Below are 25,723 nucleotides of genomic sequence, written 5' to 3' on the forward strand. Positions count from 1 at the left end.
GGGATATACCTACCCTCCTCTTCCTCTCTGCAGCGAGTGCAGAGGCTACACACCCGTGGAACAATGCTCTCTCCGCGCCAGCGAGCGCATCTGTTGGGATACATCTACCCTCATCCTCCCCTCTACAGGGAGTGCAGAGGCGAAACACCTGTGGAACAGTGCTCTCTCCACACCAGCGAGCGCATCTGCTTGTATATATCTACCCTCCTCTTCCTCTTCTTCCTCTCTGCAGCGTGTAAAGATGCGAAACACCTGTGAAACATTGCTCTCGCCGCGCCAGCGAGCGCATCCGCTTGGTTACATTTACCCTCCTCTTCCTCTCTGCAGCGAGTGCAGAGGCGAAACACCCGTGGAACAGTGCGCCCTCCGCTCCAGCGAGCGCATCTGCTGAGATACATTTCCCCTCGTCTTCCTCTCTGCAGCGAGTGCAGAGGCGAAACACAGGTGGAACAGTGCTCTCTCCGCGCCAGCGAGCACATCTGCTGGGATACATCTGCCCTCCTCTTCCTCTCTGTAGTTTGTATAGAGGGGAAACACCCGTGGAACAGTGCTCTCTCTGCGCCAGTGAGCTCTTCTGCTCGGATACATCAACCCTCCTCTTCCTCTCTGCAGCGAGTGCAGAGGCGACACACCCGAGGAACAGTGCTCTCCGCGGCCGCGAGCAGATCTGCTTGGATACATCTACCCTCCTCTATCTCTCTGCAGCGCGTGCAGAGGCGAAACACCTGTGAAACATTGCTCTCTCCGCGCCAGTGAGCGCATCTGCTTGGTTACATTTACCCTCCTCTTCCTTTCTGTAGCGAGTGCAGAGGCGAAACACCTGTGGAACAGTGCTCCCTCCGCTCCAGCGAGCATGTGTGCAGGGTTACATTCACCCTCCTCTTCCTCTCTGCAGCGAGTGCAGAGGCGAAACACCCGTGGAACAGTGCTCTCTCCGCGCCAGCGAGCGCATCTGTTGGTAAACATCTACCCTCCTCTTCCTCTCTGCAGCGTGTGCAGAGGCAGCACACCCGAGGAACAGTGCTGTCTCCGCGCCGGCGAGCGCATCTTCTGGGTTACATTTACCCTTCTCTACCTCTCTGCAGCGCGTGCAGAGGCGAAACACCCGTGCAACAGTGCTCCCTTCGCGCCAGCGAGCGCATCTGTTGGGATACATCTACCCTCATCCTCCTCTACTACTGGGAGTGCAGAGGCGAAACACCTGGGGAACAGTGCTCTCTCCACACCAGCGAGCGCAACTGCTTGTATATATCCACCCTCCACTTCCTCTCTGCAGCGTGTGCAGATGCGAAACACCCGTGAAACAGTGCTTTCTCGGCGTCAGCAAGCGCATCTGCTTGGTTACACTTACTCTCCTCTTCCTCTCTGCAGCGAGTTCACAGGCGAAACACACGTGGAACAGTGTCTCTCCGCGCCAGCGAGCGCATCTGCTGGGATACATCTACCCTCCTCTTCTCTCTGTAGTTTGTATAGAGGCGAAACACCCGTGGAACAGTGCTCTCTCTGCGCCAGTGAGCTCTTCTGCTCGGATACATCTACCCTCCTCTTCCTCTCTGCAGCGAGTGCAGAGGCGACACACCCGAGGAACAGTGCTCTCTCCGCGCCAGCGAGCACATCTGCTGGGTTACATCTACCCTCATCCTCCTCTCTGCAGGGAGTGCAGAGGCGAAACACCCATGGAACAGTGCTCCCTCCGCGCCAGCGAGCACAGCTGCTGGTATACATCTATCCTCCTCTTCCTCTCTGCAGCGTGTGCAGAGGCGAAACACCCGTGAAACAGTGCTCTCTCCGCGCCAGCGAGCGCATCTGCTTGGTTACACTTACCCTCCTCGTTCTCTCTGTAGCGCGTGCAGAGGTGAAACACCCGTGAAACAGTGCTCTCCCCGCGCCAGCGAGCGCAGCTGCTGGGATATATCTACACTCCTCTTCCTCTCTGCAGTGAGTGCAGAGGCAACACACCCGTGGAACAGTGCGCTCTCCGCGCTAGCGAGCGCAGCTGCTGGGATACATCTACCCTCCTCTTCCTCTCTGCAGCATGTGCAGAGGCGAAACACCTGTGAAACATTTCTCTCTGCGCGACAGTGAGCACATCTACTTGGTTATATTCACCCTCCTCTTCCTCTCTGTAGCGAGTGCAGAGGCGAAACACCTATAGGACAGTGCTCCCTCCGCTCCGGCGAGTGCATCTGTTGGGATACATATACCCTCCTCTTCCACTCTGCAGCAAGTGCAGAGGCGAAACACCCATGGAACAATGCTCTCTCCGCGCCAGCGAGCACATCTGCTGGGATACATCTACCCTCATCCTCCTCTCTGCAGGGAGTGCAGAGGCGAAACACCCGCGGAACAGTGCTCTCTTCGCGCCAGCAAGCGCAGCTGCTGGGATATATCTACCCTCCTCTTCCTCTCTGCAGCGAGTGAAGAGGCAATACACCCGTGGAACAGTGCTAAATCGGCGCCGGCGAGCGCATCTTCTGGGTTACATTTACCCAACTCTCCCTCTCTGTAGCAAGTGCAGAGGCTAAACACCTGTGAAACATTGCTCTCGCCGCGCCAGCGAGCGCATCTGCTTGGTTACATTTACCCTCCTCTTCCTCTCTGCAGCGAGTGCAGAGGCGAAACACCCGTGGAACAGTGCACCCTCCGCTCCAGCGAGCGCATCTGCTGGGATACATTTCCCCTCCTCTTCCTCTCTGCAGCGAGTGCAGAGGCGAATCACAGGTGGAACAGTGCTCTCTCCGCGCCAGCGAGCGCATCTGCTGGTAAACATCTACCCTCCTCTTCCTCTCTGCAGCGAGTGAAGAGGCAATACACCCGTGGAACAGTGCTAAATCGGCGCCGGCGAGCGCATCTTCTGGGTTACATTTACCCAACTCTCCCTCTCTGTAGCGAATGCAGAGGCTAAACACCTGTGGAACAGTGCTTTCTCCGCGCATGCGAGCGCATCTGCTGGGATACATCTACCCTCCTCTTCCTAAGCAGCGAGTGCAGAGCCGAAACAACCGTGGAACAGTGCTCTCTCCACGTAAGCGAGCGCATCTGCTTGGTTACGTTTACCCTCCTCTTCCTCTCTGCAGCGAGTGCAGAGGCGAAACACCCATGGAACATTGCGCCCTCCGCTCCAGTGAGCACATCTGCTGGGATACATTTCCCCTCCTCTTCCTCTCTGCAGCGAGTGCAGAGGCGAAACACAGGTGGAACAGTGCTCTCTCCGTGCCAGCGAGCACATCTGCTGGGATACATCTGCCCTCCTCTTCCTCTCTGTAGTTTGTATAGAGGCGAAACACCCGTGGAACAGTGCTCTCCCTGCGCCAGTGAGCTCTTCTGCTCGGATACATCTACCCTCCTCTTCCTCTCTGCAGCGAGTGCAGATGCGACACACCCGAGGAACAGTGCTCTCTCCGCGCCCGCGAGCGCATCTGCTTGTATATATCCACCCTCCTCTTCCTCTCTGCAGCGTGTGCAGATGTGAAACATTGCTCTCTCCGCGCCAGCGAGCGCATCTGCTTGGTTACATTTACCCTCCTCTTCCTCTCTGCAACGAGTGCAGAGGCTACACACAGATGGAACAGTGCTCTCTCCGCGCCAACGAGCAGATATGCTGGGAAACATCTACCCTCGTCTTCCTCTCTGCAGCAAGTGCAGAGGGGAAACACCCGTAAAACAGTGCTCTCTCCGCGTCATCAAGCACATCTGCTTGGTTACACTTACCCTCCTCGTTCTCTCTGTAGCGCGTGCAGAGGCGAAACACACGTGGAACAGTGCTCCCTCCACTCCAGCGAGCGCATCTGCTGGGTTACATCTACCCTCATCCTCCTCTCTGCAGGGAATGCAGAGGCGAAACACCCATGGAACAGTGCTCTCTCCGCGCCAGCGAGCGCATCTGCTGGGATACATCTACCCTCCTCTTCCACTCTGCGGTGAGTGCAGAGGCCAAACACCCGTGGAACAGTGCTCTCTCTGCGCCAGCGAGCGCAGCTGCTGGGATATATCTACACTCCTCTTCCTCTCTGCAGTGAGTGCAGAGGCAACACACCCGTGGAACAGTGCTCTCTCCGCGCCAGCGAGCGCAGCTGCTGTGATACATCTACCCTCCTCTTCCTCTCTGCAGCTTGTGCAGAGGCAAAACACCCGAGGAACAGTGCTCTCTCCGCGCCAGCGAGCACATCTTCTGGGATATATTTACCCTCCTCTATCTCTCTGCAGCGCGTGCAGAGGCGAAACACCCGTGGAACAGTGCTCTCTCCGCGCCAGCAAGTGCATCTGCTGGGATACATCTACCCTCCTCTTCCTCTCTACGGCGAGTGCAGAGGCGACATACCCGTGGAACACTGCTCTCTCCGCGCCAATGAGCACATCTGCTTGAATACATCTAGCCTCCTCTTCCTCTCTATAGCAAGTGCAGAGGCGAAACACCCGTGGAAAAGTGCTCTCTCTTCTCCAGCGAGCGCATCTGCTGGAATACATCTACCTTCTTTTCCTCTCTGTAGCGAGTGCAGAGGCGAAACACCCGTGGAAAAGTGCTCTCTCTGCTCCAGCGAGCGCATCTGCTGGAATACATCTACCTTCTTTTCCTCTCTGTAGCGAGTGCAGAGGCGACACACCCGTGGAACAGGGCTCTCTCCGCGCCAACAGGCACATCTGCTGGGATACATCTAGCCTCCTCTTCCTCTCTGCAGCAAGTGCAGAGGCGAAACACCCATGCAACAATGCTCTCTCCGCGCCAGCGAGCCCATCTGCTTGGATACATTTACCCTCCTATACCTCTCTGCAGCGCGTGCAGAGGCGAAACACCCGTGGAACAGTGCTCTCTCCGTGCCGGCGAGCGCATCTTCTGGGTTACATTTACCCTCCTCTACCTCTCTGCAGCGCGTGCAGAGGTGAAACACCTGTGGAACAATGCTCTGTTCGCACCAGCAAGCACAGGTGCTGGGATATATCTACCCTCCTCTTCCTCTCTGCAGCGAGTGAAGAGGCAACACACCCGTGGAACAGTGCTCTATCCGCGCCGGCGAGCGCATCTTCTGGGTTTCATTTGCCCAACTCTCCCTCTCTGTAGCAAGTGCTGAGGCTAAACACCTGTGGAACAGTGCTCTCTCCGCGCATGCGAGCGCATCTGCTGGCATACATCTATCCTCCTCTTCCTCTGCAGCGAGTGCAGAGCCGAAACACCCATGGAACAGTGCTCTCTCCGCGCAAGCGAGCGCAGCTGCTGGGATATACCTACCCTCCTCTTCCTCTCTGCAGCGAGTGCAGAGGCTACACACCCGTGGAACAATGCTCTCTCCGCGCCAGCGAGCGCATCTGTTGGGATACATCTACCCTCATCCTACTCTCTACAGGGAGTGCAGAGGCGAAACACCTGTGGAACAGTGCTCTCTCCACACCAGCGAGCGCATCTGCTTGTATATATCTACCCTCCTCTTCCTCTTCTTCCTCTCTGCAGCGTGTAAAGATGCGAAACACCTGTGAAACATTGCTCTCGCCGCGCCAGCGAGCGCATCTGCTTGGTTACATTTACCCTCCTCTTCCTCTCTGCAGCGAGTGCAGAGGCGAAACACCCGTGGAACAGTGCGCCCTCCGCTCCAGCGAGCGCATCTGCTGGGATACATTTCCCCTCGTCTTCCTCTCTGCAGCGAGTGCAGAGGCGAAACACAGGTGGAACAGTGCTCTCTCCGCGCCAGCGAGCACATCTGCTGGGATACATCTACCCTCCTCTACCTCTCTGCAGCGCGTGCAGAGGCGAAACACCTGTGAAACATTGCTCTCTCTGCGCCAGTGAGCTCTTCTGCTCGGATACATCAACCCTCCTCTTCCTCTCTGCAGCGAGTGCAGAGGCGACACACCCGAGGAACAGTGCTCTCCGCGCCCGCGAGTATATCTGCTTGGATACATCTACCCTCCTCTACCTCTCTGCAGCGCGTGCAGAGGCGAAACACCTGTGAAACATTGCTCTCTCTGCGCCAGTGAGCGCATCTGCTTGGTTACATTTACCCTCCTCTTCCTCTCTGTAGTGAGTGCAGAGGCGAAACACCCGTGGAACAGTGCTCCCTCCACTCCAGCGAGCACGTGTGAGGGGTTACATTCACCCTCCTCTTCCTCTCTGCAGCGAGTGCAGAGGCGAAACACCCGTGGAACAGTGCTCTCTCCGCGCCAGCGAGCGCATCTGTTGGTAAACATCTACCCTCCTCTTCCTCTCTGCAGTGTGTGCAGAGGCAGCACACCCGAGGAACAGTGCTGTCTCCGCGCCGGCGAGCGCATCTTCTGGGTTACATTTACCCTTCTCTACCTCTCTCCAGCGCGTGCAGAGGCGAAACACCCGTGCAACAGTGCTCCCTTCGCGCCAGCGAGCGCATCTGTTGGGATACATCTACTCTCATCCTCCTCTACTACTGGGAGTGCAGAGGCGAACACCTAGGGAACAGTGCTCTCTCCACACCAGCGAGCGCATCTGCATGTATATATCCACCCTCCACTTCCTCTGCAGCGTGTGCAGATGCGAAACACCCGTGAAACAGTGCTCTCTCGGCGTCAGCAAGCGCATCTGCTTGGTTACACTTACCCTCCTCGTTCTCTCTGTAGCGCGTGCAGAGGCGAAACACGTGGAACAGTACTCCCTGTGCTCCAGCGAGCGCATCTGCTGGGATACATTTACCCTCCTCTTCCTCTCTGCAGCGAGTTCACAGGCGAAACACACGTGGAACAGTGTCTCTCCGCGCCAGCGAGCGCATCTGCTGGGATACATCTACCCTCCTCTTCCTCTCTGTAGTTTTTATAGAGGCGAAACACCCGTGGAACAGTGCTATCTCTGCGCCAGTGAGCTCTTCTGCTCGGATACATCTACCCTCCTCTTCCTCTCTGCAGCGAGTGCAGAGGCGACACACCCGAGGAACAGTGCTCTCTCCGCGCCAGCGAGCACATCTGCTGGGTTACATCTACCCTCATCCTCCTCTCTGCAGGGAGTGCAGAGGCGAAACACCCATGGAACAGTGCTCTCTCCGCGCCAGCGAGCACATCTGCTGGTATACATCTATCCTCCTCTTCCTCTCTGCAGCGTGTGCAGAGGCGAAACACCCGTGAAACAGTGCTCTCTCCGCGCCAACGAGCCCATCTGCTTGGTTACACTTACCCTCCTCGTTCTCTCTGTAGCGCGTGCAGAGGTGAAACACCCGTGGAACAGTGCTCTCCCCGCGCCAGCGAGCGCATCTGCTGGGATACAGTTACCCTCCTCTTCCTATCTGCGGCGAGTGCAGAGGCGAAACACCCGTGGCACAGTGCTCTCTCCGCACCAGCGAGCGCATCTGCTTGTATATATCCACCCTCCTCTTCCTCTCTGCAGCGTGTGCAGATGCGAAACACCCATGAAACAGTGCTCTCTCCGCGCCAGCGAGCGCATCTGCTTGGTTACACTTGCCCTCCTCTTCCTCTCGGCAGCATGTGCAGAGGCGAAACACCTGTGAAACATTGCTCTCTCCGCGACAGTGAGCACATCTACTTGGTTACATTCACCCTCCTCTTCCTCTCTGTAGCGAGTGAAGAGGCGAAACACCCATGGAACAGTGCTCCCTCCGCTCTGGCGAGTGCATCTGTTGGGATACATATACCCTCCTCTTCCTCTCTGCAGCAACTGCAGAGGCGAAACACCCATGGAACAATGCTCTCTCCGTGCCAGCAAGCACATCTGCTGGGATACATCTACCCTCCTCTACCTTTCTGCAGCGCGTGCAGAGGCGAAACATCCGTGGAACAGTGCTCTCTTCGCGCCAGCAAGCGCAGCTGCTGGGATATATCTACCCCCCTCTTCCTCTCTGCAGCGAGTGAAGAGGCAATACACCCGTGGAACAGTGCTAAATCGGCGCCGGCGAGCTCATCTTCTGGGTTACATTTACCCAACTCTCCCTCTCTGTAGCAAGTGCAGAGGCTAAACACCCGTGGAACAGTGCTTTCTCCGCGCATGCGAGCGCATCTGCTGGGATACATCTACCCTCCTCTTCCTCAGCAGCGAGTGCAGAGCCGAAACAACCGTGGAACAGTGCTCTCTCCACGTAAGCGAGCGCATCTGCTTGGTTACGTTTACCCTCCTCTTCCTCTCTGCAGCGAGTGCAGAGGCGAAACACCCATGGAACAGTGCGCCCTCCGCTCCAGTGAGCACATCTGCTGGGATACATTTCCCCTCCTCTTCCTCTCTGCAGCGAGTGCAGAGGCGAAACACAGGTGGAACAGTGCTCTCTCCGCGCCAGCGAGCACATCTGCTGGGATACATCTGCCCTCCTCTTCCTCTCTGTAGTTTGTATAGAGGCGAAACACCCGTGAAACAGTGCTCTCTCTGCACCAGTGAGCTCTTCTGCTCGGATACATCTACCCTCCTCTTCCTCTCTGCAGCGAGTGCAGATGCGACACACCCGAGGAACAGTGCTCTCTCTGCGCCCGCGAGCGCATCTGCTTGTATATATCCACCCTCCTCTTCCTCTCTGCAGCGTGTGCAGATGCGAAACACCTGTGAAACATTGCTCTCTCCGCGCCAGCGAGCGCATCTGCTTCGTTACATTTACCCTCCTCTTCCTCTCTGCAGCGAGTGCAGAGGCAACACACAGATGAAACAGTGCTCTCTCCGCGCCAACGAGCAGATCTGCTGGGAAACATCTACCCTCGTCTTCCTCTCTGCAGCAAGTGCAGAGGCGAAACACCCGTAAAACAGTGCTCTCTCCGCGTCAGCAAGCGCATCTGCTTGGTTACACTTACCCTCCTCGTTCTCTCTGTAGCGCGTGCAGAGGCGAAACACACGTGGAACAGTGCTCCCTCCACTCCAGCGAGCGCATCTGCTGGGTTACATCTACCCTCATCCTCCTCTCTGCAGGGAATGCAGAGGCGAAACACCCATGGAACAGTGCTCTCTCTGCGCCAGCGAGCGCACCTGCTGGGATACATCTACCCTCCTCTTCCACTCTGCGGTGAGTGCAGAGGCCAAACACCCGTGGAACAGTGCTCTCTCTGCGCCAGCGAGTGCAGCTGCTGGGATATATCTACACTCCTCTTCCTCTCTGCAGTGAGTGCAGATGCAAAACACCCGTGGAGCAGTGCTCTCTCCGCGCCAGCGAGCACATCTTCTGGGATATATTTACCCTCCTCTATCTCTCTGCAGCACGTGCAGAGGCGAAACACCCGTGGAACAGTGCTCTCTCCGTGCCAGCAAGTGCATCTGCTGGGATACATCTACCCTCCTCTTCCTCTCTACGGCGAGTGCAGAGGCGACATACCCGTGGAACAGTGCTCTCTCCGCGCCAATGAGCACATCTGCTGGAATACATCTAGCCTCCTCTTCCTCTCTGCAGCAAGTGCAGAGGCGAAACACCCGTGGAAAAGTGCTCTCTCTGCTCCAGCGAGCGCATCTGCTGGAATACATCTACCTTCTTTTCCTCTCTGTAGCGAGTGCAGAGCCGAAACACCCGTGGAAAAGTGCTCTCTCTGCTCCAGCGAGCGCATCTGCTGGAATACATCTACCTTCTTTTCCTCTCTGCAGCAAGTGCAGAGGCGAAACACCCATGCAACAATGCTCTCTCCGCGCCAGCGAGCGCATCCGTTGAGATACATCCACCGTCATCCTTCTCTCTGCAGGGAGGAACACAGGCGAAACACTTATTGAACAGTGCTCTCTACGCGCCAGCGAGCACATCTGCTTGGATACATTTACCCTCCTATACCTCTCTGCAGCGCGTGCAGAGGCGAAACACACGTGGAACAGTGCTCCCTCCACTCCAGCGAGCGCATCTGCTGGGTTACATCTACCCTCATCCTCCTCTCTGCAGGGAATGCAGAGGCGAAACACCCATGGAACAGTGCTCTCTCCGCGCCAGCGAGCGCATCTGCTGGGATACATCTACCCTCCTCTTCCACTCTGCGGTGAGTGCAGAGGCCAAACACCCGTGGAACAGTGCTCTCTCTGCGCCAGCGAGCGCAGCTGCTGGGATATATCTACACTCCTCTTCCTCTCTGCAGTGAGTGCAGAGGCAACACACCCGTGGAACAGTGCTCTCTCCGCGCCAGCGAGCGCAGCTGCTGGGATACATCTACCCTCCTTTTCCTCTCTGCAGCGAGTGCAGATGCAAAACACCCGTGGAGCAGTGCTCTCTCCGCGCAAGCGAGCGCAGCTGCTGGGATACATCTACCCTCCTCTTCCTGTCTGCAGCGAGTGCAGAGGCGACACACCCGTGGAAAAGTGCTCTCTCCGCGCCAGCGAGCGCATCTGCTGATACACATCTACCCTCCTCTTCCTCTCTGCAGCTTGTGCAGAGGCAAAACACCCGAGGAACAGTGCTCTCTCCGCGCCAGCGAGCACATCTTATGGGATATATTTACCCTCCTCTATCTCTCTGCAGCGCGTGCAGAGGCGAAACACCCGTGGAACAGTGCTCTCTCCGCGCCAGCAAGTGCATCTGCTGGGATACATCTACCCTCCTCTTCCTCTCTACGGCGAGTGCAGAGGCGACATACCCGTGGAACACTGCTCTCTCCGCGCCAATGAGCACATCTGCTGGAATACATCTAGCCTCCTCTTCCTCTCTATAGCAAGTGCAGAGGCGAAACACCCGTGGAAAAGTGCTCTCTCTTCTCCAGCCAGCACATCTGCTGGAATACATCTACCTTGTTTTCCTCTCTGTAGCGAGTGCAGAGGCGAAACACCCGTGGAAAAGTGCCCTCTCTGCTCCAGCGAGCGCATCTGCTGGAATACATCTACCTTCTTTTCCTCTCTGTAGCGAGTGCAGAGGCGACACACCCGTGGAACAGGGCTCTCTCCGCGCCAACAGGCACATCTGCTGGGATACATCTAGCCTCCTCTTCCTCTCTGCAGCAAGTGCAGAGGCGAAACACCCATGCAACAATGCTCTCTCCGCGCCAGCGAGCACATCTGCTTGGATACATTTACCCTCCTATACCTCTCTGCAGCGCGTGCAGAGGCGAAACACCCGTGGAACAGTGCTCTCTCCGTGCCGGCGAGCGCATCTTCTGGGTTACATTTACCCTCCTCTACCTCTCTGCAGCGCGTGCAGAGGTGAAACACCCGTGGAACAATGCTCTGTTCGCACCAGCAAGCACAGGTGTTGGGATATATCTACCCTCCTCTTCCTCTCTGCAGCGAGTGAAGAGGCAACACACCCGTGGAACAGTGCTCTATCCGCGCCGGCGAGCGCACCTTCTGGGTTTCATTTGCCCAACTCTCCCTCTCTGTAGCAAGTGCTGAGGCTAAACACCTGTGGAACAGTGCTCTCTCCGCGCATGCGAGCGCATCTGCTGGCATACATCTATCCTCCTCTTCCTCTGCAGCGAGTGCAGAGCCGAAACACCCATGGAACAGTGCTCTCTCCGCGCAAGCGAGCGCAGCTGCTGGGATATACCTACCCTCCTCTTCCTCTCTGCAGCGAGTGCAGAGGCTACACACCCATGGAACAATGCTCTCTCCGCGCCAGCGAGCGCATCTGTTGGGATACATCTACCCTCATCCTACTCTCTACAGGGAGTGCAGAGGCGAAACACCTGTGGAACAGTGCTCTCTCCACACCAGCGAGCGCATCTGCTTGTATATATCTACCCTCCTCTTCCTCTTCTTCCTCTCTGCAGCGTGTAAAGATGCGAAACACCTGTGAAACATTGCTCTCGCCGCGCCAGCGAGCGCATCTGCTTGGTTACATTTACCCTCCTCTTCCTCTCTGCAGCGAGTGCCGAGGCGAAACACCCGTGGAACAGTGCGCCCTCCGCTCCAGCGAGCGCATCTGCTGGGATACATTTCCCCTCGTCTTCCTCTCTGCAGCGAGTGCAGAGGCGAAACACAGGTGGAACAGTGCTCTCTCCGCGCCAGCGAGCACATCTGCTGGGATACATCTGCCCTCCTCTTCCTCTCTGTAGTTTGTATAGAGGCGAAACACCCATGGAACAGTGCTCTCTCTGCGCCAGTGAGCTCTTCTGCTCGGATACATCAACTCTCCTCTTCCTCTCTGCAGCGAGTGCAGAGGCGACACACCCGTGGAACAGTGCTCTCTCCGTGCCGGCGAGCGCATCTTCTGGGTTACATTTACCCTCCTCTACCTCTCTGCAGCGCGTGCAGAGGTGAAACACCTGTGGAACAATGCTCTGTTCGCACCAGCAAGCACAGGTGCTGGGATATATCTACCCTCCTCTTCCTCTCTGCAGCGAGTGAAGAGGCAACACACCCGTGGAACAGTGCTCTATCCGCGCCGGCGAGCGCATCTTCTGGGTTTCATTTGCCCAACTCTCCCTCTCTGTAGCAAGTGCTGAGGCTAAACACCTGTGGAACAGTGCTCTCTCCGCGCATGCGAGCGCATCTGCTGGCATACATCTATCCTCCTCTTCCTCTGCAGCGAGTGCAGAGCCGAAACACCCATGGAACAGTGCTCTCTCCGCGCAAGCGAGCGCAGCTGCTGGGATATACCTACCCTCCTCTTCCTCTCTGCAGCGAGTGCAGAGGCTACACACCCGTGGAACAATGCTCTCTCCGCGCCAGCGAGCGCATCTGTTGGGATACATCTACCCTCATCCTACTCTCTACAGGGAGTGCAGAGGCGAAACACCTGTGGAACAGTGCTCTCTCCACACCAGCGAGCGCATCTGCTTGTATATATCTACCCTCCTCTTCCTCTTCTTCCTCTCTGCAGCGTGTAAAGATGCGAAACACCTGTGAAACATTGCTCTCGCCGCGCCAGCGAGCGCATCTGCTTGGTTACATTTACCCTCCTCTTCCTCTCTGCAGCGAGTGCAGAGGCGAAACACCCGTGGAACAGTGCGCCCTCCGCTCCAGCGAGCGCATCTGCTGGGATACATTTCCCCTCGTCTTCCTCTCTGCAGCGAGTGCAGAGGCGAAACACAGGTGGAACAGTGCTCTCTCCGCGCCAGCGAGCACATCTGCTGGGATACATCTACCCTCCTCTACCTCTCTGCAGCGCGTGCAGAGGCGAAACACCTGTGAAACATTGCTCTCTCTGCGCCAGTGAGCTCTTCTGCTCGGATACATCAACCCTCCTCTTCCTCTCTGCAGCGAGTGCAGAGGCGACACACCCGAGGAACAGTGCTCTCCGCGCCCGCGAGTATATCTGCTTGGATACATCTACCCTCCTCTACCTCTCTGCAGCGCGTGCAGAGGCGAAACACCTGTGAAACATTGCTCTCTCTGCGCCAGTGAGCGCATCTGCTTGGTTACATTTACCCTCCTCTTCCTCTCTGTAGTGAGTGCAGAGGCGAAACACCCGTGGAACAGTGCTCCCTCCACTCCAGCGAGCACGTGTGAGGGGTTACATTCACCCTCCTCTTCCTCTCTGCAGCGAGTGCAGAGGCGAAACACCCGTGGAACAGTGCTCTCTCCGCGCCAGCGAGCGCATCTGTTGGTAAACATCTACCCTCCTCTTCCTCTCTGCAGTGTGTGCAGAGGCAGCACACCCGAGGAACAGTGCTGTCTCCGCGCCGGCGAGCGCATCTTCTGGGTTACATTTACCCTTCTCTACCTCTCTCCAGCGCGTGCAGAGGCGAAACACCCGTGCAACAGTGCTCCCTTCGCGCCAGCGAGCGCATCTGTTGGGATACATCTACTCTCATCCTCCTCTACTACTGGGAGTGCAGAGGCGAACACCTAGGGAACAGTGCTCTCTCCACACCAGCGAGCGCATCTGCATGTATATATCCACCCTCCACTTCCTCTGCAGCGTGTGCAGATGCGAAACACCCGTGAAACAGTGCTCTCTCGGCGTCAGCAAGCGCATCTGCTTGGTTACACTTACCCTCCTCGTTCTCTCTGTAGCGCGTGCAGAGGCGAAACACGTGGAACAGTACTCCCTGTGCTCCAGCGAGCGCATCTGCTGGGATACATTTACCCTCCTCTTCCTCTCTGCAGCGAGTTCACAGGCGAAACACACGTGGAACAGTGTCTCTCCGCGCCAGCGAGCGCATCTGCTGGGATACATCTACCCTCCTCTTCCTCTCTGTAGTTTTTATAGAGGCGAAACACCCGTGGAACAGTGCTATCTCTGCGCCAGTGAGCTCTTCTGCTCGGATACATCTACCCTCCTCTTCCTCTCTGCAGCGAGTGCAGAGGCGACACACCCGAGGAACAGTGCTCTCTCCGCGCCAGCGAGCACATCTGCTGGGTTACATCTACCCTCATCCTCCTCTCTGCAGGGAGTGCAGAGGCGAAACACCCATGGAACAGTGCTCTCTCCGCGCCAGCGAGCACATCTGCTGGTATACATCTATCCTCCTCTTCCTCTCTGCAGCGTGTGCAGAGGCGAAACACCCGTGAAACAGTGCTCTCTCCGCGCCAACGAGCCCATCTGCTTGGTTACACTTACCCTCCTCGTTCTCTCTGTAGCGCGTGCAGAGGTGAAACACCCGTGGAACAGTGCTCTCCCCGCGCCAGCGAGCGCATCTGCTGGGATACAGTTACCCTCCTCTTCCTATCTGCGGCGAGTGCAGAGGCGAAACACCCGTGGCACAGTGCTCTCTCCGCACCAGCGAGCGCATCTGCTTGTATATATCCACCCTCCTCTTCCTCTCTGCAGCGTGTGCAGATGCGAAACACCCATGAAACAGTGCTCTCTCCGCGCCAGCGAGCGCATCTGCTTGGTTACACTTGCCCTCCTCTTCCTCTCGGCAGCATGTGCAGAGGCGAAACACCTGTGAAACATTGCTCTCTCCGCGACAGTGAGCACATCTACTTGGTTACATTCACCCTCCTCTTCCTCTCTGTAGCGAGTGAAGAGGCGAAACACCCATGGAACAGTGCTCCCTCCGCTCTGGCGAGTGCATCTGTTGGGATACATATACCCTCCTCTTCCTCTCTGCAGCAACTGCAGAGGCGAAACACCCATGGAACAATGCTCTCTCCGTGCCAGCAAGCACATCTGCTGGGATACATCTACCCTCCTCTACCTTTCTGCAGCGCGTGCAGAGGCGAAACATCCGTGGAACAGTGCTCTCTTCGCGCCAGCAAGCGCAGCTGCTGGGATATATCTACCCCCCTCTTCCTCTCTGCAGCGAGTGAAGAGGCAATACACCCGTGGAACAGTGCTAAATCGGCGCCGGCGAGCTCATCTTCTGGGTTACATTTACCCAACTCTCCCTCTCTGTAGCAAGTGCAGAGGCTAAACACCCGTGGAACAGTGCTTTCTCCGCGCATGCGAGCGCATCTGCTGGGATACATCTACCCTCCTCTTCCTCAGCAGCGAGTGCAGAGCCGAAACAACCGTGGAACAGTGCTCTCTCCACGTAAGCGAGCGCATCTGCTTGGTTACGTTTACCCTCCTCTTCCTCTCTGCAGCGAGTGCAGAGGCGAAACACCCATGGAACAGTGCGCCCTCCGCTCCAGTGAGCACATCTGCTGGGATACATTTCCCCTCCTCTTCCTCTCTGCAGCGAGTGCAGAGGCGAAACACAGGTGGAACAGTGCTCTCTCCGCGCCAGCGAGCACATCTGCTGGGATACATCTGCCCTCCTCTTCCTCTCTGTAGTTTGTATAGAGGCGAAACACCCGTGAAACAGTGCTCTCTCTGCACCAGTGAGCTCTTCTGCTCGGATACATCTACCCTCCTCTTCCTCTCTGCAGCGAGTGCAGATGCGACACACCCGAGGAACAGTGCTCTCTCTGCGCCCGCGAGCGCATCTGCTTGTATATATCCACCCTCCTCTTCCTCTCTGCAGCGTGTGCAGATGCGAAACACCTGTGAAACATTGCTCTCTCCGCGCCAGCGAGCGCATCTGCTTCGTTACATTTACCCTCCTCTTCCTCTCTGCAGCGAGTGCAGAGGCAACACACAGATGAAACAGTGCTCTCTCCGCGCCAACGAGCAGATCTGCTGGGAAACATCTACCCTCGTCTTCCTCTCTGCAGCAAGTGCAGAGGCGAAACACCCGTAAAACAGTGCTCTCTCCGCGTCAGCAAGCGCATCTGCTTGGTTACACTTACCCTCCTCGTTCTCTCTGTAGCGCGTGCAGAGGCGAAACACACGTGGAACAGTGCTCCCTCCACTCCAGCGAGCGCATCTGCTGGGTTACATCTACCCTCATCCTCCTCTCTGCAGGGAATGCAGAGGCGAAACACCCATGGAACAGTGCTCTCTCTGCGCCAGCGAGCGCACCTGCTGGGATACATCTACCCTCCTCTTCCACTCTGCGGTGAGTGCAGAGGCCAAACACCCGTGGAACAGTGCTCTCTCTGCGCCAGCGAGTGCAGCTGCTGGGATATATCTACACTCCTCTTCCTCTCTGCAGTGAGTGCAGATGCAAAACACCCGTGGAGCAGTGCTCTCTCCGCGCCAGCGAGCACATCTTCTGGGATATATTTACCCTCCTCTATCTCTCTGCAGCACGTGCAGAGGCGAAACACCCGTGGAACAGTGCTCTCTCCGTGCCAGCAAGTGCATCTGCTGGGATACATCTACCCTCCTCTTCCTCTCTACGGCGAGTGCAGAGGCGACATACCCGTGGAACAGTGCTCTCTCCGCGCCAATGAGCACATCTGCTGGAATACATCTAGCCTCCTCTTCCTCTCTGCAGCAAGTGCAGAGGCGAAACACCCGTGGAAAAGTGCTCTCTCTGCTCCAGCGAGCGCATCTGCTGGAATACATCTACCTTCTTTTCCTCTCTGTAGCGAGTGCAGAGCCGAAACACCCGTGGAAAAGTGCTCTCTCTGCTCCAGCGAGCGCATCTGCTGGAATACATCTACCTTCTTTTCCTCTCTGCAGCAAGTGCAGAGGCGAAACACCCATGCAACAATGCTCTCTCCGCGCCAGCGAGCGCATCCGTTGAGATACATCCACCGTCATCCTTCTCTCTGCAGGGAGGAACACAGGCGAAACACTTATTGAACAGTGCTCTCTACGCGCCAGCGAGCACATCTGCTTGGATACATTTACCCTCCTATACCTCTCTGCAGCGCGTGCAGAGGCGAAACACACGTGGAACAGTGCTCCCTCCACTCCAGCGAGCGCATCTGCTGGGTTACATCTACCCTCATCCTCCTCTCTGCAGGGAATGCAGAGGCGAAACACCCATGGAACAGTGCTCTCTCCGCGCCAGCGAGCGCATCTGCTGGGATACATCTACCCTCCTCTTCCACTCTGCGGTGAGTGCAGAGGCCAAACACCCGTGGAACAGTGCTCTCTCTGCGCCAGCGAGCGCAGCTGCTGGGATATATCTACACTCCTCTTCCTCTCTGCAGTGAGTGCAGAGGCAACACACCCGTGGAACAGTGCTCTCTCCGCGCCAGCGAGCGCAGCTGCTGGGATACATCTACCCTCCTTTTCCTCTCTGCAGCGAGTGCAGATGCAAAACACCCGTGGAGCAGTGCTCTCTCCGCGCAAGCGAGCGCAGCTGCTGGGATACATCTACCCTCCTCTTCCTGTCTGCAGCGAGTGCAGAGGCGACACACCCGTGGAAAAGTGCTCTCTCCGCGCCAGCGAGCGCATCTGCTGATACACATCTACCCTCCTCTTCCTCTCTGCAGCTTGTGCAGAGGCAAAACACCCGAGGAACAGTGCTCTCTCCGCGCCAGCGAGCACATCTTATGGGATATATTTACCCTCCTCTATCTCTCTGCAGCGCGTGCAGAGGCGAAACACCCGTGGAACAGTGCTCTCTCCGCGCCAGCAAGTGCATCTGCTGGGATACATCTACCCTCCTCTTCCTCTCTACGGCGAGTGCAGAGGCGACATACCCGTGGAACACTGCTCTCTCCGCGCCAATGAGCACATCTGCTGGAATACATCTAGCCTCCTCTTCCTCTCTATAGCAAGTGCAGAGGCGAAACACCCGTGGAAAAGTGCTCTCTCTTCTCCAGCCAGCACATCTGCTGGAATACATCTACCTTGTTTTCCTCTCTGTAGCGAGTGCAGAGGCGAAACACCCGTGGAAAAGTGCCCTCTCTGCTCCAGCGAGCGCATCTGCTGGAATACATCTACCTTCTTTTCCTCTCTGTAGCGAGTGCAGAGGCGACACACCCGTGGAACAGGGCTCTCTCCGCGCCAACAGGCACATCTGCTGGGATACATCTAGCCTCCTCTTCCTCTCTGCAGCAAGTGCAGAGGCGAAACACCCATGCAACAATGCTCTCTCCGCGCCAGCGAGCACATCTGCTTGGATACATTTACCCTCCTATACCTCTCTGCAGCGCGTGCAGAGGCGAAACACCCGTGGAACAGTGCTCTCTCCGTGCCGGCGAGCGCATCTTCTGGGTTACATTTACCCTCCTCTACCTCTCTGCAGCGCGTGCAGAGGTGAAACACCCGTGGAACAATGCTCTGTTCGCACCAGCAAGCACAGGTGTTGGGATATATCTACCCTCCTCTTCCTCTCTGCAGCGAGTGAAGAGGCAACACACCCGTGGAACAGTGCTCTATCCGCGCCGGCGAGCGCACCTTCTGGGTTTCATTTGCCCAACTCTCCCTCTCTGTAGCAAGTGCTGAGGCTAAACACCTGTGGAACAGTGCTCTCTCCGCGCATGCGAGCGCATCTGCTGGCATACATCTATCCTCCTCTTCCTCTGCAGCGAGTGCAGAGCCGAAACACCCATGGAACAGTGCTCTCTCCGCGCAAGCGAGCGCAGCTGCTGGGATATACCTACCCTCCTCTTCCTCTCTGCAGCGAGTGCAGAGGCTACACACCCATGGAACAATGCTCTCTCCGCGCCAGCGAGCGCATCTGTTGGGATACATCTACCCTCATCCTACTCTCTACAGGGAGTGCAGAGGCGAAACACCTGTGGAACAGTGCTCTCTCCACACCAGCGAGCGCATCTGCTTGTATATATCTACCCTCCTCTTCCTCTTCTTCCTCTCTGCAGCGTGTAAAGATGCGAAACACCTGTGAAACATTGCTCTCGCCGCGCCAGCGAGCGCATCTGCTTGGTTACATTTACCCTCCTCTTCCTCTCTGCAGCGAGTGCCGAGGCGAAACACCCGTGGAACAGTGCGCCCTCCGCTCCAGCGAGCGCATCTGCTGGGATACATTTCCCCTCGTCTTCCTCTCTGCAGCGAGTGCAGAGGCGAAACACAGGTGGAACAGTGCTCTCTCCGCGCCAGCGAGCACATCTGCTGGGATACATCTGCCCTCCTCTTCCTCTCTGTAGTTTGTATAGAGGCGAAACACCCATGGAACAGTGCTCTCTCTGCGCCAGTGAGCTCTTCTGCTCGGATACATCAACTCTCCTCTTCCTCTCTGCAGCGAGTGCAGAGGCGACACACCCGAGGAACAGTGCTCTCCGCGCCCGCGAGCATATCTGCTTGGATACATCTACCCTCCTCTTCCTCTCTGTAGCGAGTGCAGAGGCGAAACACCCGTGGAACAGTGCTCCCTCCACTCCAGCGAGCACGTGTGAGGGGTTACATTCACCCTCCTCTTCCTCTCTGCAGCGAGTGCAGAGGCCAAACACCCGTGGAACAGTGCTCTCTCCGCGCCAGCGAGCGCATCTGTTGGTAAACATCTACCCTCCTCTTCCTCTCTGCAGTGTGTGCAGAGGCAGCACACCCGAGGAACAGTGCTGTCTCCGCGCCGGCGAGCGCATCTTCTGGGTTACATTTACCCTTCTCTACCTCTCTCCAGCGCGTGCAGAGGCGAAACACCCGTGCAACAGTGCTCCCTTCGCGCCAGCGAGCGCATCTGTTGGGATACATCTACCCTCATCCTCCTCTACTACTGGGAGTGCAGAGGCGAACACCTGGGGAACAGTGCTCTCTCCACACCAGCGAGCGCATCTGCTTGTATATATCCACCCTCCACTTCCTCTCTGCAGCGTGTGTAGATGCGAAACACCCGTGAAACAGTGCTCTCTCGGCGTCAGCAAGCGCATCTGCTTGGTTACACTTACCCTCCTCGTTCTCTCTGTAGCGCGTGCAGAGGCGAAACACACGTGGAACAGTACTCCCTCTGCTCCAGCGAGCGCATCTGCTGGGATACATTTACCCTCCTCTTCCTCTCTGCAGCGAGTTCACAGGCGAAACACACGTGGAACAGTGTCTCTCCGCGCCAGCGAGCGCATCTGCTGGGATACATCTACCCTCTTCCTCTCTGTAGTTTGTATTGAGGCGAAACACCCGTGGAACAGTGCTCTCTCTGCGCCAGTGAGCTCTTCTGCTCGGATACATCTACCCTCCTCTTCCTCTCTGCAGCGAGTGCAGAGGCGACACACCCGAGGAACAGTGCTCTCTCCGCGCCAGCGAGCACACTGCTGGGTTACATCTACCCTCATCCTCCTCTCTGCAGGGAGTGCAGAGGCGAAACACCCATGGAAGAGTGCTCTCTCCGCGCCAGCGAGCACATCTGCTGGTATACATCTATCCTCCTCTTCCTCTCTGCAGCGTGTGCAGAGGCGAAACACCCGTGAAACAGTGCTCTCTCCGCGCCAGCGAGCGCATCTGCTTGGTTACACTTGCCCTCCTCTTCCTCTCTGCAGCATGTGCAGAGGCGAAACACCGGTGAAACATTGCTCTCTCCGCGACAGTGAGCGCATCTACTTGGTTACATTCACCCTCCTCTTCCTCTCTGTAGCGAGTGAAGAGGCGAAACACCCATGGAACAGTGCTCCCTCCGCTCCGGCGAGTGCATCTGTTGGGATACATATACCCTCCTCTTCCTCTCTGCAGCAACTGCAGAGGCGAAACACCCATGGAACAATGCTCTCTCCGCGCCAGCAAGCACATCTGCTGGGATACATCTACCCTCCTCTACCTTTCTGCAGCGCGTGCAGAGGCGAAACATCCGTGGAACAGTGCTCTCTTCGCGCCAGCAAGCGCAGCTGCTGGGATATATCTACCCCCCTCTTCCTCTCTGCAGCGAGTGAAGAGGCAATACACCCGTGGAACAGTGCTAAATCGGCGCCGGCGAGCGCATCTTCTGGGTTACATTTACCCAACTCTCCCTCTCTGTAGCAAGTGCAGAGGCTAAACACCTGTGGAACAGTGCTTTCTCCGCGCATGCGAGCGCATCTGCTGGGATACATCTACCCTCCTCTTCCTCAGCAGCGAGTGCAGAGCCGAAACAACCGTGGAACAGTGCTCTCTCCACGTAAGCGAGCGCATCTGCTTGGTTACGTTTACCCTCCTCTTCCTCTCTGCAGCGAGTGCAGAGGCGAAGCACCCATGGAACAGTGCGCCCTCCGCTCCAGTGAGCACATCTGCTGGGATACATTTCCCCTCCTCTTCCTCTCTGCAGCGAGTGCAGAGGCGAAACACAGGTGGAACAGTGCTTTCTCCGCGCCAGCGAGCACATCTGCTGGGATACATCTGCCCTCCTCTTCCTCTCTGTAGTTTGTATAGAGGCGAAACACCCGTGAAACAGTGCTCTCTCTGCACCAGTGAGCTCTTCTGCTCGGATACATCTACCCTCCTCTTCCTCTCTGCAGCGTGTGCAGATGCGACACACCCGAGGAACAGTGCTCTCTCTGCGCCCGCGAGCGCATCTGCTTGTATATATCCACCCTCCTCTTCCTCTCTGCAGCGTGTGCAGATGCGAAACACCTGTGAAACATTGCTCTCTCCGCGCCAGCGAGCGCATCTGCTTGGTTACATTTACCCTCCTCTTCCTCTCTGCAGCGAGTGCAGAGGCGACACACAGATGGAACAGTGCTCTCTCCGCGCCAACGAGCAGATCTGCTGGGAAACATCTACCCTCGTCTTCCTCTCTGCAGCAAGTGCAGAGGCGAAACACCCGTAAAACAGTGCTCTCTCCGCGTCATCAAGCGCATCTGCTTGGTTACACTTACCCTCCTCGTTCTCTCTGTAGCGCGTGCAGAGGCGAAACACACGTGGAACAGTGCTCCCTCCACTCCAGCGAGCGCATCTGCTGGGTTACATCTACCCTCATCCTCCTCTCTGCAGGGAATGCAGAGGCGAAACACCCATGGAACAGTGCTCTCTCCGCGCCAGCGAGCGCATCTGCTGGGATACATCTACCCTCCTCTTCCACTCTGCGGTGAGTGCAGAGGCCAAACACCCGTGGAACAGTGCTCTCTCTGCGCCAGCGAGCGCAGCTGCTGGGATATATCTACACTCCTTTTCCTCTCTGCAGCGAGTGCAGATGCAAAACACCCGTGGAGCAGTGCTCTCTCCGCGCAAGCGAGCGCAGCTTCTGGGATACATCTACCCTCCTCTTCCTGTCTGCAGCGAGTGCAGAGGCGACACACCCGTGGAAAAGTGCTCTCTCCGCGCCAGCGAGCGCATCTGCTGATACACATCTACCCTCCTCTTCCTCTCTGCAGCTTGTGCAGAGGCAAAACACCCGAGGAACAGTGCTCTCTCCGCGCCAGCGAGCACATCTTCTGGGATATATTTACCCTCCTCTATCTCTCTGCAGCACGTGCAGAGGCGAAACACCCGTGGAACAGTGCTCTCTCCGCGCCAGCAAGTGCATCTGCTGGGATACATCTACCCTCCTCTTCCTCTCTACGGCGAGTGCAGAGGCGACATACCCGTGGAACAGTGCTCTCTCCGCGCCAATGAGCACATCTGCTGGAATACATCTAGCCTCCTCTTCCTCTCTGCAGCAAGTGCAGAGGCGTAACACCCGTGGAAAAGTGCTCTCTCTGCTCCAGCGAGCGCATCTGCTGGAATACATCTACCTTCTTTTCCTCTCTGTAGCGAGTGCAGAGGCGAAACACCCGTGGAAAAGTGCTCTCTCTGCTCCAGCGAGCGCATCTGCTGGAATACATCTACCTTCTTTTCCTCTCTGTAGCGAGTACAGAGGCGACACACCCGTGGAACAGGGCTCTCTCCGCGCCAACAGGCACATCTGCTGGGATACATCTAGCCTCCTCTTCCTCTCTGCAGCAAGTGCAGAGGCGAAACACCCATGCAACAATGCTCTCTCCGCGCCAGCGAGCGCATCCGTTGAGATACATCTACCGTCATCCTTCTCTCTGCAGGGAGGAACACAGGCGAAACACTTATTGAACAGTGCTCTCTACGCGCCAGCGAGCACATCTGCTTGGATACATTTACCCTCCTATACCTCTCTGCAGCGCGTGCAGAGGCGAAACACCCGTGGAACAGTGCTCTCTCCATGCCGGCGAGCGCATCTTCTGGGTTACATTTACCCTTCTCTACCTCTGCAGCGCGTGCAGAGGCGAAACACCCGTGGAACAATGCTCTGTTCGCACCAGCAAGCACAGGTGCTGGGATATATCTACCCTCCTCTTCCTCTCTGCAGCGAGTGAAGAGGCAACACACCCGTGGAACAGTGCTCTATCCGCGCCGGCGAGCGCATCTTATCGGTTTCATTTGCCCAACTCTCCCTCTCTGTAGCAAGTGCAGAGGCTAAACACCTGCGGAACAGTGCTCTCTCCGCGCATGCGAGCGCATCTGCTGGCATACATCTATCCTCCTCTTCCTCTGCAGCGAGTGCAGAGCCGAAGCACCCATGGAACAGTGCTTTCTCCGCGCAAGCGAGCGCAGCTGCTGGGATATACCTACCCTCCTCTTCCTCTCTGCAGCGAGTGCAGAGGCTACACACCCGTGGAACAATGCTCTCTCCCCGCCAGCGAGCGCATCTGTTGGGATACATCTACCCTCATCCTCCTCTCTACAGGGAGTGCAGAGGCGAAACACCTGTGGAACAGTGCTCTCTCCACACCAGCGAGCGCATCTGCTTGTATATATCTACCCTCCTCTTCCTCTTCTTCCTCTCTGCAGCGTGTAACGATGCGAAACACCTGTGAAACATTGCTCTCGCCGCGCCAGCGAGCGCATCTGCTTGGTTACATTTACCCTCCTCTTCCTCTCTGCAGCGAGTGCAGAGGCGAAACACCCGTGGAACAGTGCGCCCTCCGCTCCAGCGAGCGCATCTGCTGGGATACATTTCCCCTCGTCTTCCTCTCTGCAGCGAGTGCAGAGGCGAAACACAGGTGGAACAGTGCTCTCTCCACGCCAGCGAGCACATCTGCTGGGATACATCTGCCCTCCTCTTCCTCTCTGTAGTTTGTATAGAGGGGAAACACCCGTGGAACAGTGCTCTCTCTGCGCCAGTGAGCTCTTCTGCTCGGATACATCAACCCTCCTCTTCCTCTCTGCAGCGAGTGCAGAGGCGACACACCCGAGGAACAGTGCTCTCCGCGCCCGCGAGCATATCTGCTTGGATACATCTACCCTCCTCTATCTCTCTGCAGCGCGTGCAGAGGCGAAACACCTGTGAAACATTGCTCTCTCCGCGCCAGTGAGCGCATCTGCTTGGTTACATTTACCCTCCTCTTCCTCTCTGTAGCGAGTGCAGAGGCGAAACACCCGTGGAACAGTGCTCCCTCCGCTCCAGCGAGCACGTGTGCAGGGTTACATTCACCCTCCTCTTCCTCTCTGCAGCGAGTGCAGAGGCGAAACACCCGTGGAACAGTGCTCTCTCCGCGCCAGCGAGCGCATCTGTTGGTAAACATCTACCCTCCTCTTCCTCTCTGCAGCGTGTGCAGAGGCAGCACACCCGAGGAACAGTGCTGTCTCCGCGCCGGCGAGCGCATCTTCTGGGTTACATTTACCCTTCTCTACCTCTCTGCAGCGCGTGCAGAGGCGAAACACCCGTGCAACAGTGCTCCCTTCGCGCCAGCGAGCGCATCTGTTGGGATACATCTACCCTCATCCTCCTCTACTACTGGGAGTGCAGAGGCGAAACACCTGGGGAACAGTGCTCTCTCCACACCAGCGAGCGCATCTGCTTGTATATATCCACCCTCCACTTCCTCTCTGCAGCGTGTGCAGATGCGAAACACCCGTGAAACAGTGCTTTCTCGGCGTCAGCAAGCGCATCTGCTTGGTTACACTTACTCTCCTCTTCCTCTCTGCAGCGAGTTCACAGGCGAAACACACGTGGAACAGTGTCTCTCCGCGCCAGCGAGCGCATCTGCTGGGATACATCTACCCTCCTCTTCTCTCTGTAGTTTGTATAGAGGCGAAACACCCGTGGAACAGTGCTCTCTCTGCGCCAGTGAGCTCTTCTGCTCGGATACATCTACCCTCATCCTCCTCTCTGCAGGGAGTGCAGAGGCGAAACACCCATGGAACAGTGCTCCCTCCGCGCTAGCGAGCACATCTGCTGGTATACATCTATCCTCCTCTTCCTCTCTGCAGCGTGTGCAGAGGCGAAACACCCGTGAAACAGTGCTCTCTCCGCGCCAGCGAGCGCATCTGCTTGGTTACACTTACCCTCCTCGTTCTCTCTGTAGCGCGTGCAGAGGTGAAACACCCGTGAAACAGTGCTCTCCCCGCGCCAGCGAGCGCAGCTGCTGGGATATATCTACACTCCTCTTCCTCTTTGCAGTGAGTGCAGAGGCAACACACCCGTGGAACAGTGCGCTCTCCGCGCCAGCGAGCGCAGCTGTTGGGATACATATACCCTCCTCTTCCACTCTGCAGCAAGTGCAGAGGCGAAACACCCATGGAACAATGCTCTCTCCGCGCCAGCGAGCACATCTGCTGGGATACATCTACCCTCATCCTCCTCTCTGCAGGGAGTGCAGAGGCGAAACACCCGCGGAACAGTGCTCTCTTCGCGCCAGCAAGCGCAGCTGCTGGGATATATCTACCCTCCTCTTCCTCTCTGCAGCGAGTGAAGAGGCAATACACCCGTGGAACAGTGCTAAATCGGCGCCGGCGAGCGCATCTTCTGGGTTACATTTACCCAACTCTCCCTCTCTGTAGCAAGTGCAGAGGCTAAACACCTGTGAAACATTGCTCTTGCCGCACCAGCGAGC

The sequence above is a fragment of the Amblyomma maculatum genome, chromosome 7 (assembly GCF_055883805.1).
Source record: "Amblyomma maculatum isolate TAMU_Amacu chromosome 7, ASM5588380v1, whole genome shotgun sequence".
Taxonomy (NCBI): Eukaryota; Metazoa; Arthropoda; class Arachnida; order Ixodida; family Ixodidae; genus Amblyomma; species Amblyomma maculatum.